The sequence below is a fragment of the Scyliorhinus torazame genome, chromosome 10 (genome assembly GCF_047496885.1).
Source record: "Scyliorhinus torazame isolate Kashiwa2021f chromosome 10, sScyTor2.1, whole genome shotgun sequence".
In the NCBI taxonomy this organism is placed as follows: domain Eukaryota; kingdom Metazoa; phylum Chordata; class Chondrichthyes; order Carcharhiniformes; family Scyliorhinidae; genus Scyliorhinus; species Scyliorhinus torazame.
Window position 1 is genome coordinate 236,734,339 of NC_092716.1, and position 21,952 is coordinate 236,756,290.

A 21,952-nucleotide genomic window follows, 5' to 3' on the forward strand; every position below is an offset into this window, starting at 1 on the left:
TGTAACTATTTAACACCCATTGGGCGTTAGGGTTGAAGGCGAGCGAAAGTTTGGGTTTGGGAAAACCTTGAGGGGTGTCCAGTGGGCACATCTCACCCATAAAGGTAGCAACTCCCCTTTTGCCCAGCTTGCGCAGTAAAATGTACCTGGTATGGCGCCCTCCTGCCACAGTTGTTAGGTATAATGTATAATTCTTTAAAGTTAAATATATATATATATATATTTGTATGTTAAGAAAGGTGAAAAGTGTTTCAGTTTCATGTGTCAGTTTGGCATGAGCCAAAGGGTCAGGGCGGCTGAAAGTTAGTTTACGCATCTAATTTTTAATGAGGTTTTACAACCCCTGAAGTTAAAGAGATGGGGTCCGACGTTTAATGATTTGAGGGGAAAAAGCAGGTAAAAAACTGGGCTGCTGCTTAACAACAGTGGCCAAGCGACACAGAGACACCGAGAAAGAAGGCAGAATTCAATGCGTGTCAGAGAGTGAAGGAACATTTCAGCCCTCAGGGAAGAGAAAAGTGCAAGGCTCGTGGGACAGTAGTCAAGTGAAAATTCTGTTCTGGAACTCAGTAACGTGATCAGTTCAGCAGTGTTGCTGTGACCTTAGAGTATGGTTTTAGGTATCCCTGAGAGGGATACAAGTGGGGGGAGAAGCATGAACTGAAAGCTCAAAAATTCACTGCAAGAAAACAATGTACATGTGTGCCAGCTCCAAGCAAGGAGCCGTTCTGCCAAGCTAGTGTGTATGTTTCAGTGTGAAGAGTGTACAATCTGTACTTTGGTGACTCAGCTGACTTCAGGCTGAATTTGATGGTCTCGAGTCTCGATACTTTAAAGATGTAGATGACTGAGTTGATTTTTCTTCGAGAGATAGTAGTACTGGGTTGAATTATTTTGAGAAATCTCTGTCTGCAACAGAGCATCCCTGAGAGATCATAGTCAGTAAACAGGGCTTGAAGCTTCCTCAGTGGGTTGGAGACATAGGCTGAGGGGACCCCACTAAGATCTACTCCATAAGCTGCTTCTCCTCCGTTCTGCTGGGAAACCCTGTGCTTAAAATATAAAAGGGCTAGGATTGTCACGTGACCTTGCTTCCCTGACTGCCAGTGGGATTTTTTTTTTTAAATGACATTTTCCTTGTATTCCAAAGGAGATTAGATTAGCTCATGTTTGGAAGCGAATTTAGCCAGGCTTCCATTGTCCAAGCGATTAATCTCAATGGCTTGTCTCCAACAGTCGAATACCTCAGGTGATTGTCAAGTTGCCATGCTAATGAGGCAGGAGATATAGGGTGGAATTTTCAGAGAACATGGCAAGGCAAGGTATAATTTTTGGTGCGAAAATTAGGAAGATTCCCCAGGTGCCGGTGGTGCAATCCAGACCAGAATTTTCAGGCACTTTGAACATTTTTATTTCACCACATGAAAAACACTGAGCCTGAGGACCAAAATGTCCGATTCACCCCTTAATTCATGGGCGGGGGCCCTCACCCATATGCTGGATGCTGTGAAGGGGTTTGGGCAACAATATACCCTTGGGCTGGAGGCAGGCGCGCCGGCAAGGTGATGAGTCCTGCCTGGGAGATTGTCACGGGATTGGTTAGTGCTGCAGCCTCGACAAGAGGACGGAGGTGCACTGCTGCAATAAGGTGAATGACCGACAATGATCTGTAAGAGTAAGGGCTCTCTATCTCCTCTCTGCATTCCATCTTTCCATCACTGCTCAGGCTGTCACCTCAACCCAACATGCTGCCACCTCGTAGCAACCGAGTATCCAAACTTACGCAAACTTTCTCACACACTCCTCATCAGAACCCTTCCTGCTTGAGCGCAGTGCCCACACATGGCAGATATCATTGACATCTGACCCGCTAGACGGCCAGCTCACATCATACCCAGTTGTATTCCTGCAGGATACGTTTGCTCACAACCTCCATGAGTGAAAGAAGATGCACAGTGTGATGCCCAAGCTGAAGACCATGACTCTCGTTTAAGAAGAGAGTCCTCGGGTTAGCATGGGTGGAGCAGGAGCGGACCAATGCTGAGAGAGAGGTGGGCCTGCAAGAGAAAAGTGAGGAACACATTCAGTTGGCCAAACGCAAGTGAATTCTGTGCAGTCCAAACCATTGGTCAGGCCGTTTATGAATACTATCTTCCTTTCCTTGCAGGAACATCACCTGACAGCCTTGCCTAGCCACCAGCAAGTCCCACTCCCACCCTCGACAGGAGTAGATGTTCGAGGTGGACATTGAAGAAGCTATCACCCATACCAACCACCATCACAGATACCCACACCTTTATGGGCGCCCTTAGCAGACAGGCTTCTGGGTCACTATCTGCTAAGCACCATACTGCTTCTGATGCATAACAGGCGGAGGCAGGAACATCCCAGGGATCAGACAGTTGGAGATCTGCTGTACCCAGGACTCAGCTGTGCCCCAGTCAGATCCCATGCCTCCAGACACGTTCACCCCTCGGCTGCTTGAGATGCAAAAGCAGAGCCAGAAATACAGGCAGGGTGTCAGCGATACTCCTGCAACTGCAAGGCTGAATGTAGGTGTCCCAAAGTCTTCTGCCGCAGGAGGTGTTGCTGGCCCCCAGGCCAACACTGCAAAGCTGGCATCTGCAGTGGAAAGCCTGGGGCTAAAGGCCAGACCAACGGGAGAACTCCAAAGTAGGGCTCAGTGCCTGAGGGCCATGGGTGAGGGCTTCAACTCGATCGTTCAGACAATGATGGACATTCAGGAATGGCAGCAGACAAACAGAAGTCAGATAGATGCAGTAGCTAAGATGCATCACAGACCATCCCTCACTGTGAGTTGTCATCACCTTCCAGCCAAGCAGCAGGCACTCAAGGAGTACCGTGTGTCATCACCCTGATGTTTAGTATCTTGGCCAACTTCATTCCCTGGTCGCTGACGGGTCACGATGTTTTTTTTTTTGGAGGGGGGTTCACTTTGTCATACAAAGAATTAGTCCTACTCCAAGAAGTGGGAGGTATTGAGGGCATCTCTAGAACCCCTGCCTGTGCGCGCCCGCCTGGCCTTCATCCATTGGATCCTCAGTGGGCTCTTCCTCTTAGCCCTCTGCATAGCCTCCTCGTCCGAAGACACATGCCGCTCCTTGAGGTAGTGCTCAAAAAGGTCATCACCCTGCTGCAGAGCCAGGTTGTGTAGGAAAGACAGACCACGGCAATGTGGGAGACCCCGCGGGAGCTGTATTGGAGGGACCTACTCTCCACATCTTTAACACGTCAATGCACTGCTCAATAACAGACGGCTGTAAACAGGACTGGCACCGACCTATGCCCTAGTGAACACATGGCACAGGTGTATCATCTACCTTGTCAGCCAAAGTCTTTGGCGGCACAGGCGGTCTGGCAGTGTACATGTGACCTGATGCGGCGCCTCCTTCGCACCTCCTCCTCGGCCTGTTGGACAGTCGGCACTTTAGCCTCCTCTTGGGCAGGGTCCTCCCCAAGCAGGCCCTGTCCCTCCAGCTTCCATGCGTCTGCAACAGCGGCCGTGGTCAAGTAGATAGCAAGCATTTCTGTCTGTACTCCAAAATCCATTCTCTGCAGGAGAAAAAACACGTTAGCAAGATGAGTATTTCCTTGCCCATCCATATCCAACAGACTAGATGCTAGCCCTGAGTTGCACTTCAGCCCCACCCTCCACATGCCTCACCCAAACTCACCCCCACCTCTGAGCTGTTCCTCCAGATTTGTTGCCTTCCACACTGCACCCCTGTCCCCATCAGTGAGTGGGGAGCCTCTATCCTTACCACCCATCCCTGTCAACAGGGGAACTGGTTGCTGCAGCAACCTGTGACAGTGATAGGCTCGAGGGTCCCTGTCTTGTTTTTCCAGTGGAGTCTACTGTGGGTTTCCTAATTGGATGGGCCATGTGTTATCGCGCCAGCAGGGTGACACCTGATTGTGCGGTGGAGAGGGTCACCGTGTCCCACCAATCACCTCCATACTTAAGAGGCTTGTGTGTGGGCAGGTCCTATAGATGGGGATGAGGCAGGGAAGTGTGCGTCCACTGGGAGCGGTGATGTGATCCTGGGTGTGACACACAGGTTGTGACAACCTGTCCGGGGAAGGATGGATGGGAGCTGGGATGGGTGGACAGGCAGGGCTTAGAGACAGCTAGTGATCCAGTGGAGTGGGAGAGCTGATAATGTCACTGGTGAGGCCTCTGCCCTGAGTGGCGTAGTGTGCCAGGCAGGATGCTAAAGGCCACAGTGCACGTGTGCTTTGTTTGGGTTGAGCTCTGTTATTCCCCTGCTACCCCTGCAGTGGGGTTGCACTTCTGATGAGTGCACTGAGGAGTGGCTGCACTTGGTGGGCCACTGATTGAGTTTGGCCATGTTCATTCCATTGATGGGTCAGCTGGGGTCTGAGGGTTTCCCGAGGGGCAGCCTGAGTGGGCTCCCAAATGACCAAAGGCTCTGTGAACATTTATAGGACACAATGAGCAGTCTGCAGAGTGAACAGCCAGGGGCCTGTAACTTGGACCAAATTACGGCCAGTCCCCATTTGTAAATACCGATAGTAAACCATGCTGGTGTGACGTCTGCCTGAGAGGATCGGAGGCCCGCAACAAACTGGGTCAAATACACTAAATACATTTAAATGCCGGTTTTGCATGCTAAACCGTCGGAGCGGGGCGCAAACCTCGGTATCGTCACCAGGGAGGGACTGGAGCATGGCTCCCAAATTGACACCGGGCATGGACCTCGATTTTGACCCAACGTCTGATTCTCCACCCGATCGCGGGTCGGGTTTGCGGTATTGCGACCCGGAGAATTTCGCCCTTAGTCTCCCAAACGGAGAATGGTGACGTTAACGCTGTTTCTCTCTCCACAGATGCTGCCGGACCTGCTAAGTTTTTCATTTTTATTTGTGATTTCGAGCGTCCGCAGTATTGAAACTGAGGATGATTTGGCTACCTTCATTTGGAAAAATAATTGAACATGAATGAAGTAAAATGGTTCCATGCAGCAACAATGAGCATTTTTCTTCTCTTTGATTTTTGCAAATATATGTTGAAATTGGCATGGATTTGTCAAGCAAGGTGTGGTCAAGATAATGTGAACTGAAACATAAGTCTTATTTCACTGTTAAGATTAAAATCTTGGGTGGGTTTTTCCGGTCTGCCAACCACGTGTTTCTCGGTCGCATGCCATTCGACGTGGTGGGGTTCTATCTTCCCACCACTTGTCAATGGAATTTCCCATTAAAACCACCTCACACCGCCGTAAAACCCGTTGGCAGGTGAAGTAAACAGCAAAGGGGTTGTCCAAAGAGTTCAGAAGAAAGATGTTTATTCAGCATAACAGCAGTATTTACACAGGACCCAGTTACAAATCTCCAGGTCCTCACTCCTTTCTGTCAGCTGCTACAGCAGCTGACCTGTTCCACGAGTGTTGGTTAACTCACAGCCCAATCAGCACAAGGGAACAATCAACCCCAGCTGGATTAGTTCCATGCAGGGTTATAACACCTCTCCCCTCCAAAGTCCGAAAACTCATTCAAGTTCCCACAAGGGAACAGGCCATTCTGGACTTAGTGTTATGTAATGAGCCACACTTGATTGAAGATCTTAAAGTAAGGGAACACGTAGGAGGCAGTGATCATAATATGGTAGAATTCAATCTGAAATTTGAAAGAAAGAAGGTAGAATCAGATGTAAAGGTGTTACAGTTAAATAAAGGTAACTACACGGGCATGAGGGAGGAACTGACGAAAATCGACTGGGAGCAGAGCCTACTGGGAAAGACAGTAGAACAGCAATGGCAGGAGTTTCTGGGAGTAATTGAGGACACAGGACAGACGTTCATCCCAAAGAAAAGAAAGGTTATCAGAGGGGGGATTAGGCTGCCATGGCTGCCAAAGGAAGTTAGGGAATGCATCAAAGCAAAAGAGAAAGCCTATAATGTGGCAAAGAGTAGTGGAAAGTCAGAAGATTGGGAAGGCTACAAAAACAAACAGAGGATAACAAAGAGAGAAATAAGGAAAGAGAGGATCAAATATGAAGGTAGGCTAGCCAGTAACATTAGGAATGATAGTAAAAGTTTCTTTAAATACATTAAAAACAAACGGGAGGCAAAAGTAGACATTGGGCCGCTCCAAAATGACGCTGGTAATCTAGTGATGGGAGACAAGGAAATAGCTGAGGAACTAAGTAAGTACTTTGCGTCAGTCTTCACAGTAGAAGACATGAGTAATACCCCAACAATTCAGGAGAGTCGGGGGCAGAGTTGAATATGGTAGCCATCACAAAGGAGAAAGTGCTAGAGAAACTAAGAGGTCTAAAAATTGATAAATCTCCGGGCCCAGATGGGCTACATCCTAGAGTTCTAAAGGAGATAGCTGAAGAAATAGTGGAGGCATTAGTTATGATCTTTCAAAAGTCACTGGAGTCAGGGAAAGTCCCAGAGGATTGGAAAATCACTGTTGTAACCCCCCTGTTCAAGAAGGGAACAAGGAAAAAGATGGAAAATTATAGGCCAATTAGCCTAACCTCGGTTGTTGGCAAGATTCTAGAATCCATTGTTAAGGATGAGATTTCTAAATTCTTGGAAGTGCAGGGTCGGATTAGGACAAGTCAGCATGGATTTAGTAAGGGGAGGTTGTGCCTGACAAACCTGTTCGAGTTCTTTGAAGAGATAACAAATAGGTTAGACCAAGGAGAGCCAATGGATGTTATCTATCTTGACTTCCAAAAGGCCTTTGATAAGGTGCCTCACGGGAGACTGCTGAGTAAAATAAGGGCCCATGGTATTCGAGGCAAGGTACTAACATGGATTGATGATTGGCTGTCAGGCAGAAGGCAGAGAGTTGGGATAAAAGGTTCTTTTTCGGAATGGCAACCGGTGACGAGTGGTGTCCCGCAGGGTTCAGTGTTGGGGCCACAGCTGTTCTCTTTATATATTAACGATCTAGATGACGGGACTGGGGACATTCTGGCTAAGTTTGCCGATGATACAAAGATAGGTGGAGGGCATGTAGTATGGAGGAGGTGGGGAGGCTGCAGAAAGATTTAGACAGTTTAGGAGAGTGGTCCAAGAAATGGCCGATGAAATTCAACGTGGCCAAGTGCGAGGTCTTGCACTTTGGAAAAAAGAATAGAGGCATGGACTATTTTCTAAACGGTGACAAAATTCATAATGCTGAAGTGCAAAGGGACTTGGGAGTTCTCGTCCAGGATTCTCTAAAGGTAAACTTGCAGGTTGAGTCCGTAATTAAGAAAGCAAATGCAATGTTGTCATTTATCTCAAGAGGCTTGGAGTATAAAAGCAGGGATGTACTTCTGAAGCTTTATAAAGCATTAGTTAGGCCCCTTTTGTAAGGGCCACAAAGAATCCAGCACGAGTTTAAGGATACAAAGTAATCACATTTATTTACAATAACATATATATATATAACAGCAGCAACGTCCCTTGCTGCACACTCCTTCCTGCTGGTTTTAAACTGCCCAGCTCTATTTATACGTGGAGTTTACTAATGGTTTCTCCGCCACCCGCATTGGGGAAGCTCATACTCCCACAGGATTGTGGGATTGTCATTAGTCCCCAGCCAATGGTAAGCAGGCAGGTTATAACATCCCTCCCCCCCAAAGTCCAAGGAATCCACTGAAGACCCTGACGTAGGAGGGCGTCGGACACGTTTTGCCGCAGGCCGGACACCATTTGCACGCGGCGCTGGATCAGGCGGCGTGTAACGAGACGGAGACCGGCGCTTCCATGATGAACGGCGTAACGGTTGTACATCCACGACCTGTGGACCCGAGGATTCCCCCTCTGATGCGTCCTGTGTCTCCATCTCGGAGTCAGAGTCTGCTGCCTCCGTCATGACAGCGTCTCTATCTCCATTCGGTTCTGTAACGACCTGCGCAGGCTTTGAGTGAGGCACCAGAGGAAGATAGTGAGGACTACCTTCCATTGTCTCTGGTCTCTGCGGCTGTAGAAATGAGCTCCGGGGGCAGGGAATCTTTGGAGGGGATAGTCCTCTGGACCGAACGTGGTCTACATGTTTGCGCTGGCGACAACCCTGGGCTTGCACCTGGTAAGATTAAGGGCCTGTTTGGTGAAAGATTACGCCAGGAACCCACTGGGCACCACCAGCAAAATTCCGAACGAACACTGGGTCACCGGGCGCAAACTGCCGAATCGGCCAATGCCGAGAAAATCCCTGTCCCTGCCGTTCTTGCGTGCGGCGTACTTTTGCGGCAATGTCCGGAAAAACCATACTAAGGCGGGTGCGAAGTCTCCGGCCCATTAGGAGTTCTGCGGGAGCTACCCCAGTCACCGCATGTGTGGTGGTCTTATACGTAAACAAAAAGCGAGCCAGTCTCGTGTCCATTGATCCGGAAGACTGCTTCTTTAGGCCTCTTTTGAATGTCTGCACGACAATTGTTGCTTTACCCGCCGGAAAGCGGTTTCTTGCGGCTGACCCCAAACCCAGGTGTGATTTTTCTTTAGCAGAAGGTGTTACGGGGCCAGCGTAGTTGCCAGATTGGGGAGGAACTTCCCGTAATAGTTTACGAGACCGAGAAAAGAACGAAGATGCGAAGTGTCAGTTGGGGCGGGGGCCTGTTGAATCGCACGCACCTTCTCTGCGACAGGGTGCAAACCTTTGCGGTCCACCCGATAACCTAGGTAGACTACTTCCTTTGCCTGAAATACGCACTTTGTGCTACGTAAACGGACTCCAGCCTCCGAAAGGCGTCTAAGGACAGCCTCCAGATTTTCCAAATGTTCCTGCTCCGATGTCCCTGGAATCAGAACGTCATCTCGGTAGACAGCGACACGTGGTAAACCTCTCAAAATGCCCTCCATAACACATTGAAAAATAGCGCAGGCAGAGGATACTCCAAAGGGCAACCGTGTATATTCATACAGGCCCCGCTGTGTATTAATCGTTACATGTGGTCGGGAGGCAAGGTACAGCTCCAACTGTCGGTAGGTGTGACTCATATCTAATTTTGTGAACGAGCGTCCACCTGCAAGCTTCGCGTAGAGATCCTCTATGCGAGGCATTGGATATCGGTCGAGTCGGGAAGCCGTATTCACTGAAGGTTATAGTCGCGACACAAGCGAACTGTGGCATCTGGCTTCATTACAGGTACAATTGGTGCTGCCCAGTCAGCAAAACGGACGGGCCTGATAATACCCAAACTCTCCAAACGAGTGAGCTCCCCTTCTACCTTCTCATGCAAGGCGTAAGGCACCGGGCGCGCCCAGAAATAGCGCGGCGTGGCTCCTGGTTCGACTTGGACACAGGCTACGGCCCCTTTTATTTTCCCCAAACCAGGCTGGAATATATCTGGGTATCGTCCTAGCACCTCAGTCAATCCTCCAGAAACTGTTTGGAGGATGTGCTGCCATTGCAACCGCAAATGGCGCAACCAGTCCCGACCCAACAGGCTGGGCCCCTGGCCGCGCACCACGATAAGTGGGAAACGCCCCTCCTGGCGTCCATAAACAACAGGGGTCATTGTAGTTCCTGCAATGTCCAGTGGTTCCCCCGTGTAGGTGGCCAACCTGACCTGTGAGTCGGTTAATGTAAGGGTCTGTATACCTTGCTTGATGCGGTCGAATGTCCTCTGGGCAATCACAGAGACCGCTGCGCCAGTGTCCAACACAATCTCAAGCGGGTGACCATTGACCCGTACTGTCACCTTAGTGGGAGCCACACGAGGAGCTGCCACACAATGCAGCTGCAGGCAGTCATCCTCACTCTCCACGTCCTCAGGAGTAGTCGCCGCAGGTTCATCCATATGGAAGGTACGGCCCCTGGGCTGGTCCCAGTTCCAGTTGGAACGATGGCGCCTCTGTCACCCCCAGGACCAGCATCCGCGACGGGGTCGCGTCTACAAGTCTGACACGGACATGGCTCCTCATCCATTGGTTCTGGAGAAGGCTCCCTTCGGGGAGGAATGTCCGGCAGCCACTGGCGTCGGTCCGGACGTCGCCTCGCCCAAGGTACCGCAGGAGTGCGGGAGGACGTTTTCGGACAGAAGGTGTTGCGCCCCAAGGCATGCACTTCCATTCCCTGTAGCTCCTGCACTCCTTGTTCTGCGCTCTCTTGGGACAATACTATTTGAATGGCCTGTTGAAAAGTCAATGTTGGCTGAGCTAACAACTTTCTCTGGGTGGCCGCATTGTTAATACCGCAAACCAAACGGTCGCGTAACATTTCTGACAAGGTCTCAGTACTCCACAATCCTGCGTAGCCTGGATAGAAAGTCGGCAAGGGAGTCTCCAGGGGTCCTCTCAGCGGTATTAAACCGGTGTCGCTGGACTATTGTGGATGGGGTTGGCTTAAAATGTTGCCCCACTATATTCACAAGTTCATCAAACGTTTTGGTGTCCGGCGCAGCTGGGTACGTAAGGCTCCTAATCACCCCAAACGTATGCAGGCCGGAGGCGGTGAGCAATATGACCACCTGGCGCTCGTTTTCGGTGATATTGTTTGCCCGTAAATAGTAACTCATCCGTTGTGCGTACTGGTTTCAGCTTTCCAGCGCAGCGTCAAAAACATCCTAACGTCCGTACAGAGGCATGGCATAATAGAAAACAACTTCTAACCTGTATCCAACAAAAATCCAGGGAGGTGGCTTCAGCAGTGTAGACAGCTATTCACGTTAACCCTCGTCGCCAGTTTTGTAAGGGCCACAAAGAATCCAGCACGAGTTTAAGGATACAAAGTAATAACATTTATTTACAATAACATAATATATAACAGCAGCAACTTCCCTTGCTGCACACTCCTTCCTGCTGGTTCCAAACTAGCCAGCTCTATTTATACATGGAGTTTACTAATGGTTTCTCCGCCCCCTCATTGGAGAAGCTCATACTCCCACAGGATTGTGGGATTGTCATTAGTCCCCAGTCAATGGTAAGCAGGCAGGTTATAACAGCTCCATTTAGAATACTGTGAGCAATTTTGGGCCCCACACCTCAGGAAGGACATACTGGCACTGGAGCGGGTCCAGCGGAGATTCACACGGATGATCCCAGGAATGGTAGGCCTAACAAACGATGAACGTCTGAGGATCCTGGGATTATATTCATTGGAGTTTAGGAGTTTGAGGGGAGATCTAATAGAAACTTACAAGATAATGAATGGCTTAATGAATGGCTTAGATAGGGTGGACGTAGGGAAGTTGTTTCCATTAGCAGGGGAGACTAGGACCCGGGGGCACAGCCTTAGAATAAAAGGGAGTCACTTTGGAACAGAGATGAGGAGAAATTTCTTCAGCCAGAGAGTGGTGGGTCTGTGGAATTCATTGCCACAGAGGGCGGTGGAGGCCGCGACGTTGAGTGTCTTTAAGACAGAAGTTGATAAATTCTTGATTTCTCGAGGAATTAAGGGCTATGGAGAGAGAGCGGGTAAATGGAGTTGAAATCAGCCATGATTGAATGGTGGAGTGGACTTGATGGGCCGAATGGCCTTACTTCCGCTCCTATGTCTTATGGTCTTATGGTCTTAAAAGCAACCATGCAGGAGAGGCCCCAAAAAATTGAGGAGAACAAAGAGGTCAGAAAACCGGGACAACGAGGCCGCAACGGCCAGATGACAACACCAAAAAAGCGTTTTTGGCCCAACAAGGCACCAGGAAAATGGGGCTACAGCACGGACCGGCGTACACCTCACCGAACATTACGTCCGGCCCAACAAACACACAAAGACGTTGTGCGCCATCGCGTCAGACCCATCGACCCAAGGCCTCACCAGCATCGCATAACTTTCTGCCACAAAACAAAATAAGGATTTGATTTAAACTCTAACATTAAATGCCCATTGCAGTGTAATGTTAACCGCATCGTTCTACCTGCTGGTTTGGTGTTGTTGTCGCAGCTAACACAAGCGGGCAGGGTGTAGACTGCTTTTAACAGCGCTATGTTGACATTGCAAGCTGCTCTTCAAAGCAGGTTCACCAAGGTTAGCTTGACGTCTACTTATTACATCTGATTGGTGACTACTGCCATCTGTTTTCCTATTTCCACTTAAAATACAGAAAAGGTTCAAATTTGAGCAATTGCTCACCTCAATGAAAGATTATGTAAATTGCAACTGTTTTTGGCAAAAACAATTTCAAAGCATAATTTCTTTCAGTTTATTTAAGCAGCTGCATTATCAACACAAAACTGAGCCTCAGCTTTTACCAGTTTCTTATGATGCGTGAAAGATTGAATAAAAACTATTTATAACATTGGAATCTCAAAGTCAATTTGGGTTGGCATTGATCTGAATGGTGTTCAACTGAAGTGGAAAAGAGCTTTATTTTCTTCTGTTTTCTTGAAACAAACCAGGTTAAAAGAAATAGGTTGAGTTCAAATATTCAATTTTGTAAGTAAATTATTTTCATTTTAGGTATGTTTCTTCAGAATTGCCTTTTGAATTCTGCACAGGTTGATGCACGATCAATTGCACAGAGACGAGAGTTGATTACAACTGAGGCTTTATTACTCTAAGAAGTGTGTCCCCCTACAGCAGCTGGTGAAATGGCTGCTGTATAGGGAGCACACATATTTATACTCCGCCTACTGGGCGGAGCCAGCAGGCAGGAACTACCACCGTACCTGTAGTACAGAGCCTTAGCACGCATATCCTAATATGTACAACAGTGGTGATTACCACATTCACCCCCTATTAAAATTGAGTCCGGCGGAGGTGTTGGAGAACTATATACAGAGCAAGTTTAATATTCAGAAGTGAAAAAAAAAAATTCTTTCTGAAGTCCAGTACAAGGTGGTTTGATAGTCCCGAACCAATTATAGATTTAGCCGGTCGGGGCCTTGATGTGGCATTGGGAGCGACGCAGTGGTGGCGGAGATTCCAGTGTTGGTCTGGTCCTCGGTGATCCGGGAGGGTGCCGAAATCCTCTTCATCCTCGGGCGTGTGCGGGGGGAGGACAGATGGTCCTGGGGAAGTTGCTGTTGGGTGCGCCAGGGGAGGGGGATGTGGAGCCGGGCCGGAGGTGTGTGTGTGTGTGGAACACACCTCAAGATTTTATCATTTTTAATCTTATCCCGCTGTGTGTTATTGAACATGAAGGCTACCGACCGTTGGTCAGTGAGGAGAGTGAATCTCCTGCCGGCCAGGTAATGCCTCCAATGCTGCACAGCTTCAACGATGGCTTGGGCCTCTTTTTCGATGGAGGAGTGCCAAATTTCAGAGGCATGAAGGGTGCAGGAAAAGAATGCCACGGGCCTGCCTGCCTGATTGAGCGTGGCAGCTAGGGCGACGTCTGATGCGTCGCTCTCCACTTGAAAGGGCAGCGTCTCGTCCACGGCGTGCATCGTGACCTTGGCAATATCGGCTCTAATACGGTTGAAGGCATGTTGAGCCTCGGCTGTCGGGGGGAAAAGGGTGGACTGGATGAGTGGGCGGGCCTTGTCCGCGTAGTTTGGGACCCACTGGGCGTAGTATGAAAAGAACCCCAGGCAGTGTTTGAGGGCCTTGAGGCAGTGGGGAAGGGGGAGCTCCATGAGGGGGAGCATGCGGTCGGGATCGGGCCCCAGAACTCCGTTCTGAACCACATAGCCGAGGATGGCTAAGCAGTTCGTGCTGAATACGCACTTCTCCTTGTTATAGGTGAGGTTTCGGAGAGTGGCGGTGTGGAGAAATTTGGCAAGGTTAGCATCGTGGTCCTGCTGATCGTGGCCGCAGATGATGACATTGTCTAGGTATGGGAAGGTGGCCCGCAACCCGTACCGGTCGACCATTCGGTTCATCTCCCTTTGGAAGACCGAGACCCCGTTGGTGTCTCCGAAGGGAACCCTGAGAAAATGGTAGAGGCGGCCATCTGCCTCGAAGGCAGTGTATGGGCAGGCTGCCTTACGGATGGGGAGCTGGTGGTAGGCAGATTTGAGGTCTACAGTTGAGAAGACCCGGTACTGTGCAATCTGATTGACCATATCAGATATGCATGGGAGGGGGTACACGTCGAGCTGCGTTTACCTATTGATGGTCTGGCTGTAGTCCACGACCATTCTGTGTTTCTCCCCAGTTTTAACCACTACCACTTGGGCACTCCAGGGGCTGTTGCTGGCCTCGATAATGCCTTTCCGAAGCAGCCGCTGGACCTCGGACCTGATGAAGGTCCTGTCCTGGGTGCTGTACCATCTGGTCCTGGTGGCGACGGGTTTGCAATCCGGGGTTAGGTTTGCGAATAGGGAAGGTGGGTTGATCTTTAAGGTCGTGAGGCCACACACAGTAAGAGGTGGTAGAGCCACGCCGAATTTCAAGGTTAGGCTCTGGAGGTTAACTGGAAATCCAGGCCGAGTAGCAGGGGAGCACAGAGGTTGGGGAGGACGTAGAGGCGGAAGCCGCTGAATTCTACGCCCTGGACCATGAGTGTGACTATACAGTACCCCCAGATCGCCACGGAGTGAGATCCGGAGGCCAGGGAGATTCTTTGATTGGCGGGGTGCACCGCAAGGGAGCAGAGCCTTACCGTATCTGGATGGATGAAGCTTTCGGTGCTCCTGGAGTCCAGCAGGCAAGAGGTCTTGTGCCCATCGATCTTCACGCTTGTCGAGGTGGTGGCTAGAATGTGCGGGCAAGACTGGTCGATCGTGACCGAGGCGAGTCGTGGCTGCTCGTTGCTGATGTCGAACAATGGGGTGGCCATGGGGCACGGGTCCTGGAACAATGGTGGTGCCCATGTGCCATGGGGAAGACAAGATGGCGGCGCCTGGAGATCCTGAGGTGGACAAGATGGCGGCGCCCACTGGCCGCCCGTGGTCCGGGGAGATGTAGATGGCAGTGCCCATTGTCCGTACGCAAGGGGGGTTGGGCCAATAGCGGCGACTGAGCGGGCCTGGCACACCGCATCAAAGTGCCCCTTCTTGCCGCAGGCCTTGCAAAGGGCGGTGCGGGACGGGCAGCATTGGCGGGGGTGTTTCTGTTGCCCGCAGAAGTAACATCGGGGCCCCCGGGGTTGGCTGGCTGGCGCGTGGCACAGGTGTATTGACTGGGTGAGGCCCCCGCTGTGGCAGCTGTCTGAGAAGTCCAGGATGTGTAGGAGGGGTGGGCCGCGCGGCTGGAGGTGTAGGCCTGAATATTGCGCGAGGTGACCGTCATCGATAGCACCAGTTTTTTTGTTGCTACGAGGTCGAGCGAGGCCCCTTCTAAAAGTCGCTGGTGTATGAGGTCTGACCCTATCCCTGTAACGAAGGCATCCACCATGAGGAGGTTCGAATGTTCCGTGGCCGTGACGGCCTGACAGTCACAGTCTCTGACCAGAGGAATTAAAGCACAGAAATCTTCTACGGACTCACCAGGAAGTTGACTGCGAGTAAAGAGTACGTGTCTGGCGAAGAGCGTGTTCGTCTGCTGGGCGTAGTTCTCTTTCAGTAGCGCCATGGCTTCGTCATAGGTCAGCACGTCTTGGATAAGAGGAAAGACTTTGGAGCTCAGCCACGAGTAGAGTATCTGGATCTTCTGAGCTTCCGGGATTGGGTCTGGTGCAGGTCTGATGTAAGCTTCGAAACAAGCTAGCCAGTGTTGAAAGTCCTTTTTGGCGTCGCTTGATTGCGGATCCAGCTGCAGGCGGTCCGGCTTGATGCGGAGGTCCACCTTCTGAGAATCGTAGAGTAATAAATTGATGCACGATTAATTGCACAGAGATGAGAGTTGAATATAACTGAGGCTTTATTACTCCAAGATGAGTGGCTTCGTACAGCAGCTGGCGAAATGGCTGCTGTATAGGGAGCACACATATTTATACTCTGCCTACTGGGCGGAGCCAGCAGGCAGGGACTACCCCTGTAGTACAGAGCCTTACCACACATCTCTTAATATATACAATAGTGGATTATCACACAGGTGCAGAGTAAAAATGGTGTGAAGTATATGCTTTAATCTTTACTTTGCTAGTTTTTAGACTATTCCAAAGTGTTTCAATTTCAGTGTTATTATGGGCTAGGGTTTAGAGAACACCGAAGTATATCATGGAGTTCACCTGACCCGCAACTTTGAATAGATTTTGGTTATGAGGAGCACAAACACTTTCCAGGTGTTATGCAACAGAAGTCTCAAGTATTTTTAAACAAAACAATATTTATTCTATGAATCCAGTTAACATTTTATAAACATACAGTAAACATCTTATCAACTACCAACACAAATACCCCCGCCCCCCCCAAAGATACTGTACTCTATAGGTAACCCTGAGTAACTTTCATAACAACATCCATAAGTCAAACACCCTTTTTTCAAACCTACAAAAACAGTAGGTTTGCATTCCTTACAAAAATAGGTATTACTTTGAAATTATCAAGTGATCTGGAGACATTCTTTAGCATGCAGAGAGAGAGACCAAAATAAACCTTCTTGGTTTGGATTGTTGCTATATTTATTTGGTTATAAATATGGCGGTCGCCTTCCTTATCCTAATTATGTTTACTTTCAGAGTCGCCAGGTATCTCTCGATACCGCCATAAGGTTCAAACCCGAATACCGATCAAAGAGCCAATACACCAGTTAGTTAGTTCAAAGTCAATACTATTTATTTACACACACAGTAATATCTACTCATGCACAACAGTACTACAAACTAAACTATCTCTAACGCCTATACTTAACTTTGGGTTCCCACTTAGTCAGAGGAACAATGGCCGTTGTTCAAATCTGAGGCTGTTGGGTTCGAAGAGATACAGGAGAACAGATAAGGTCGTCCGTCTGGTAGAGAGCGTTGACCTTGAACTTACTTGCTTCTGGTGATGCAGGTGGATGGGTCTCTCCGCTTGAGAGCCAAATCCAAGAGAGCGAATCTCTCGTGGGGGTTCCTTCTTATACTTGGAGGGGCTTCGCGCGCTTTTAGGCAGGCCTTAAACTTGGTCCCAATTAATTGGGCAGCTTCTCGATCATTGTTATCGATCTTAACCAATAAAGGGGTGGGTGCCCTGGCGGCTGGGCGTGTCTTAGGTGGCCGTTGGTCTTGCTTTGTTAGTGTCTTTCGGTTGGAGTACTGGCGCCGGGATGTCTGCGACAGTATCAACTACCTGAGTGTTAGTCCTTTGTTCCTCGGAGATGGGCCATCAATATGTTAATTGACCCAGTGTTTCGATTCCATCTGGTAACTGCTCCCCAAATATTCAGGCCCTGTGCCTGCTTGTTGTCCAGTATTGTCCACATTTCCCTACGTTCTCCGTGAGCGTCCATTTTGTGTTCTGTAAGTGGCCATTCCAGATGGCCACAGGATGCAGCTCCCCAACTGAAAATGAAACTAAAACTCAGAGCCAGAAACAGCTTCCAGCTCAAAACGAAAGTAAAAAGCAGAGCCGGAGCCCAGCTCCACCCACACAATGACATCACTGCATCCACTTGAGAAGACAAACATTTCTTAAGATGACATTCCCATGACAGCCTCCTTCTCTCTTCATTGAATCAGGATTGATCCCCTGGCTAAGTGGTGATTGTGGAGTGGGGTATATGCCAGTCATGAGGTTCAGTAGAATTCTGTTGCCACTGATGGTCCGCAGCACCTTATGGATGCCCATTCGGATGCCCATTCTTGAGTTGCTAGATCTGTTCAAAGTCTATCCCATTTTGCATGGTGGTGGTGCCACACAACATGATGGAGGGCATCCTCAATCTTAAGGTGGGACTTTGTCTCCATGAGGGCTGTGTGTGGTGGTGACTCCTACCGATACTGTCATGGATAGATGCATCAGTGGCAGGCAGGTTGGTGAGGTTGAGTTGAGTCTGACTATATCAAGCTGTTGGTTAACTAATCAGAGAGTCATACAGTTTTACAGCTCAGAGAGAGCCTCCTTGGCCCATCTTGTCTGCACCAACCATCAAACACCTATCTAATTCTAATCTCATTTTCCACCACTTGGCCCATAGCCTTGTATGCTGTAGTGTTTCAAATATTCATCTAAATGCTTCTCAAATGTCATCAGGGTTCCCACCTCTACTATCCTTCCAGGCAGTGAGTTTGAAATTCCCACCACCCTCTGAGTCAAAAGGTTTTTCGTCAAATTCCCCTCTAAATCTCCTGCCCCTTACCTTAAATCTATGCCCTTTGTTTATTGACCATTCTACTAAGAGGAAATGTTTCTTCATATCTACCCTGCCTGTGTCCTTCACAATCGTGCACACATTAATCAGTGATGTGGAGGATCTAAGCATCGATTATCATGTGTTGCACTTCAGGCACATGCTGCCTCCCAAGGATTGGGCTCCAGCAATTGGCAAAGGTGCTCAAAGTTAAGCATCCCATCTAAAAGGATTATTTGTTGTGGATCCAGCATCTCTCGTAGATTGAAGACACATTGCTGCGGCCGAGGATCGAAATGTGAGAGTGGGTCATTCTTGTGGACTGAATGGGTCCCAACCTTCCTGTCGCTTGGCATTTCATTTCAACCTTTGCTTTCACACTCGTCTCTCTGTCCTCAGCCTGTTGCAGTAATCACCCTCACCCTCTAACCTATCCCTGGCCTCCACTTTGGCTTCAACAGCCCATCCACCATTTTCCAACAGCTTAAATAATTTGTGCCTCTCTTCAGTTTTGTAGAAAGGTCACACTGGACTCAAAACGTTAGTGACAGGTGGATGTACCTTTAAGAAATGGGTGCTTTATCAAATGGCTGCAGTGGTGTCATTGTGTGGGTGGAGCTGGGCTCTGCTCTGCTTTTTACTTTCGTTTTGTGCGGAAAGCTGGTTTGGGCTCTGTTTAGTTCCGTTTTCAGAATTGGAGAGCTGCATTCAAACCAGAAGCTGTATATCTCTCTGCAAGCTAAAGACTGTCTCCAAATCACTTGATGATTTCAAAGTAATACCTGTTTCAGTAGAGAATTTAAACCTGCTGTCGTTATTTAAAATGGGTTTAAGTTATGGATGTTGTTTGGGAAGTTATTAAGGGTTATCTATAGAGTACTGTATCTTTTTTGGGGGGGTGGTCAGGGTTGGTAGTTGATAAACTGTTTACTGTGTGTTTATAAAATGTTAACTGGATTCATAGAATAAACATTGTTTTTGTTCAAAAATACTTTTAGTTCTCTGTTGCATCACACCTGTGAAGTGGGCCCTTGTGCTCCCCATAACCAAAATCTATTAAAAGTTGTGGGTCAGGTGAACTCTATGATATACTTTGGGGTTCTCTAACCCCGGGCCCATAATATTAGTTCTGTTTCTCTTTCCGCAGATACTGCCAGACCTCCTGAGTTTTTCAAGCACCTTCTGTTCTTATTTCAGACCCTCAGCAGAGGCAATATTTTGCTTTTAATTTAGTGAAGCGTGTAACCTGACATTCATGCTCTTCAGATATACAAGCTGCATGTCGAGCCACAATGGGGGAACTGTTGCCACAGTGTGTACCACCTACAAGATCAACTGCGGCAACTCAGAAAGGTTCCTTTAACCCATTACCTCACCAGCTCGAAGAAGAATGGCAGGGAAGAAGAATATAGGGAAACACCAACATCTCCAAGCTCCACCCCAAGCGGCACAGTAGTACAGTGGTTAACACTGTTGCTTCACAGCACCAGGGACCCGGGTTTGATTCCTGGCTTGGATTACTGACTGTGCGGAGTCTGCGCGTTCTCCCCGTGTCTGTGTGGGTTTCCTCGGGTGCCTGGTTTCCTTCCACAAGTCCCAAAAGACGTGTTGTTCGGTGAATTTGACATTCTGGGTTCTCCCTCAGTGTATCCGAGCAGGTGCCGGAATGTAGTGATGAGGGGATTTTCACAGTAACTTTATTGCATTGTTAATGTAAGCCTACTTGTAACACTAATAAAGATTATTATTAGATTATTAAGTCACAAACTCCATGCAGACTTGAACAGATATCCCCATTCCCTCATCATTGTTGGGTTAAGTTCCTAACATCCCTTGTATCATAGCAATGTGGGTAAGTATTCACTGCACAGACTGGAACAGTTCCAGAATATCTGCAGATCTTGCTCATGACAAGAATGAACTTGAAGAAAAAGTGTGAGCAACTCATGCATGAAATATTTAGGAGGTCTGAACCTGTGGTCTGAGCTCAGGCGTGTCTCTGGCTTCTCAGTTGGGGTGCAAGGCAGCACAAAATCTTGTCCCAAACACATTTCTGGCCTATAAGTTCTCTGGAATCTCCTTTTTAGCAAGTGACAATATTACATTAACTTGATGAATTTGCTTCAACTTTGATAAGGTCATTATCATTACCACATTAACTCAGGTAATTAAAGTCACTCATACTTGGTGCTCTCCTTTTCGTTAAAACACTCATTATCTGGTTGTATAATTTAATATCAGCTTCTTCCTTTATTGTCCCAGTGGTCTATAGAATCACCTGGTTATAAATTACCTTTCACTGAAGTTAGTCAAATTAACTCACACAACTTTAACAAACTTATCGGTAACTCAACTCTTTTAGCAGAATGCTTGAATCAAAATCTCCATAAAGCCGACATCATTGACTTGATACGAAAGTTTTAAACAGTGAATGGAAATGTCACAATTGTTGCAGTCAATGCTGTTAACAATGTTGCAAGCGCATGGTCACAAATGAAAGTGTTTTCTCCCCCAAATCATTGCTTGTCCATAATCTGGTGAGACCAAGAGCCAGATTTTTGCCGCATTACGCTGTCCTTTAATAATGGAGGGTGGGACCTGTATGCTGACGTCCCAGCCCCATTTCGAGCGGAGCACGTTTTTGCAGGCAAAGATAAGAGGCGGGGCCTGGATCACACAGATGAGAATCTCCAATCAGCAGGCCCATTTGAAATTAGTGCTGAGTTCAAACACATTTCATTTGCCGTTCCAAGACCCTTAACCCACTGTATGACAAATTTGTCGAGGAGGCATAAATGCTAATGAAAGATGGGTAATGTCTATTTACGTGCCAAAATCTAAATTTATTTAAATCACTCGCCCTTTAAACATGAAAGGAAAAAAACAGCTGTCAGCTGTCAGTTAGGATGAAAAAAATACATTTATTGCTGGAGCGAATGAAGTGTCAAGTCATCTGGTGCAGCTTTGAAAACAGATTACTATCTGCTCCTGAAGTTACAACAGGCTTCATTGCTGACATTTTCCAAAGACTTTTATTACAGCTGAGCCCATTATGAATGTTTGGCTGAGTTTCAAATGCTCACAAGCCACTTATTGTAGCAGGGGGCTGTTTTCACATTTTGATTGACAGTTTAAGAGGCTATGAAAAGGGTGCCTGCCTTTGATGCGGTTAGTTAATCAGAGTTTGTTTGTTTTACAACAGATTGACCACTTGAGGGGATTTAAAATCTTTCAATGGGTTTCATGAATGAGAGATCTTTTCAGTACTGGTGTGTATGAGTGAGATTGCTATTAGATTGTTCAAAGTTTTCTTTATATCCACGTGGCCCCTAGTCACCACATTCCGGCACCTGTTCGGGTACACAGAGGGAGAATTCAGAATGTCCAAATTACCTAACAGCACGTCTTTCGGGATTTGTGGGAGGAAACCGCAGCACTTGGGGGAAACCCAAGCAGACACGGGGAGAACGTGCAGACTCCGCACAGACAGTGACCTAAGCCGGGAATCGAACCTGGGACCCTGGCGCTGTGAAGCAACAATGCTAACCACCGTGCTACCGTGCCACCCATATCAGCATAGATCAGCAATGATCTTATTGAATAGCGGAGCAGGCTTGAGGAGCCAGATGGCCTATTCCTGCTCCGAGTTCTGATGTTCGTATACTGGATGAGTAGCTATGCAGGTGGCATGCGGAATAACCAATGGCAAGGAGGGTATGAGAAAGATTTTGCTTGCAACAGATTATTGAATTGAGGTGCTGAATGTGTTGGCGTTATCTGTATCCATGACTCCTGTTTCTTCATGACGCTTGAAAAATAGATGAAAAGCTAAGATGATGGTCAAAGTGAAAAATACCTCCCATGTAACACATAATTGAGTGAGTGAGTGTGTGGAGAAAGGAGAACATAACGATAGCACATGTCCGAAACT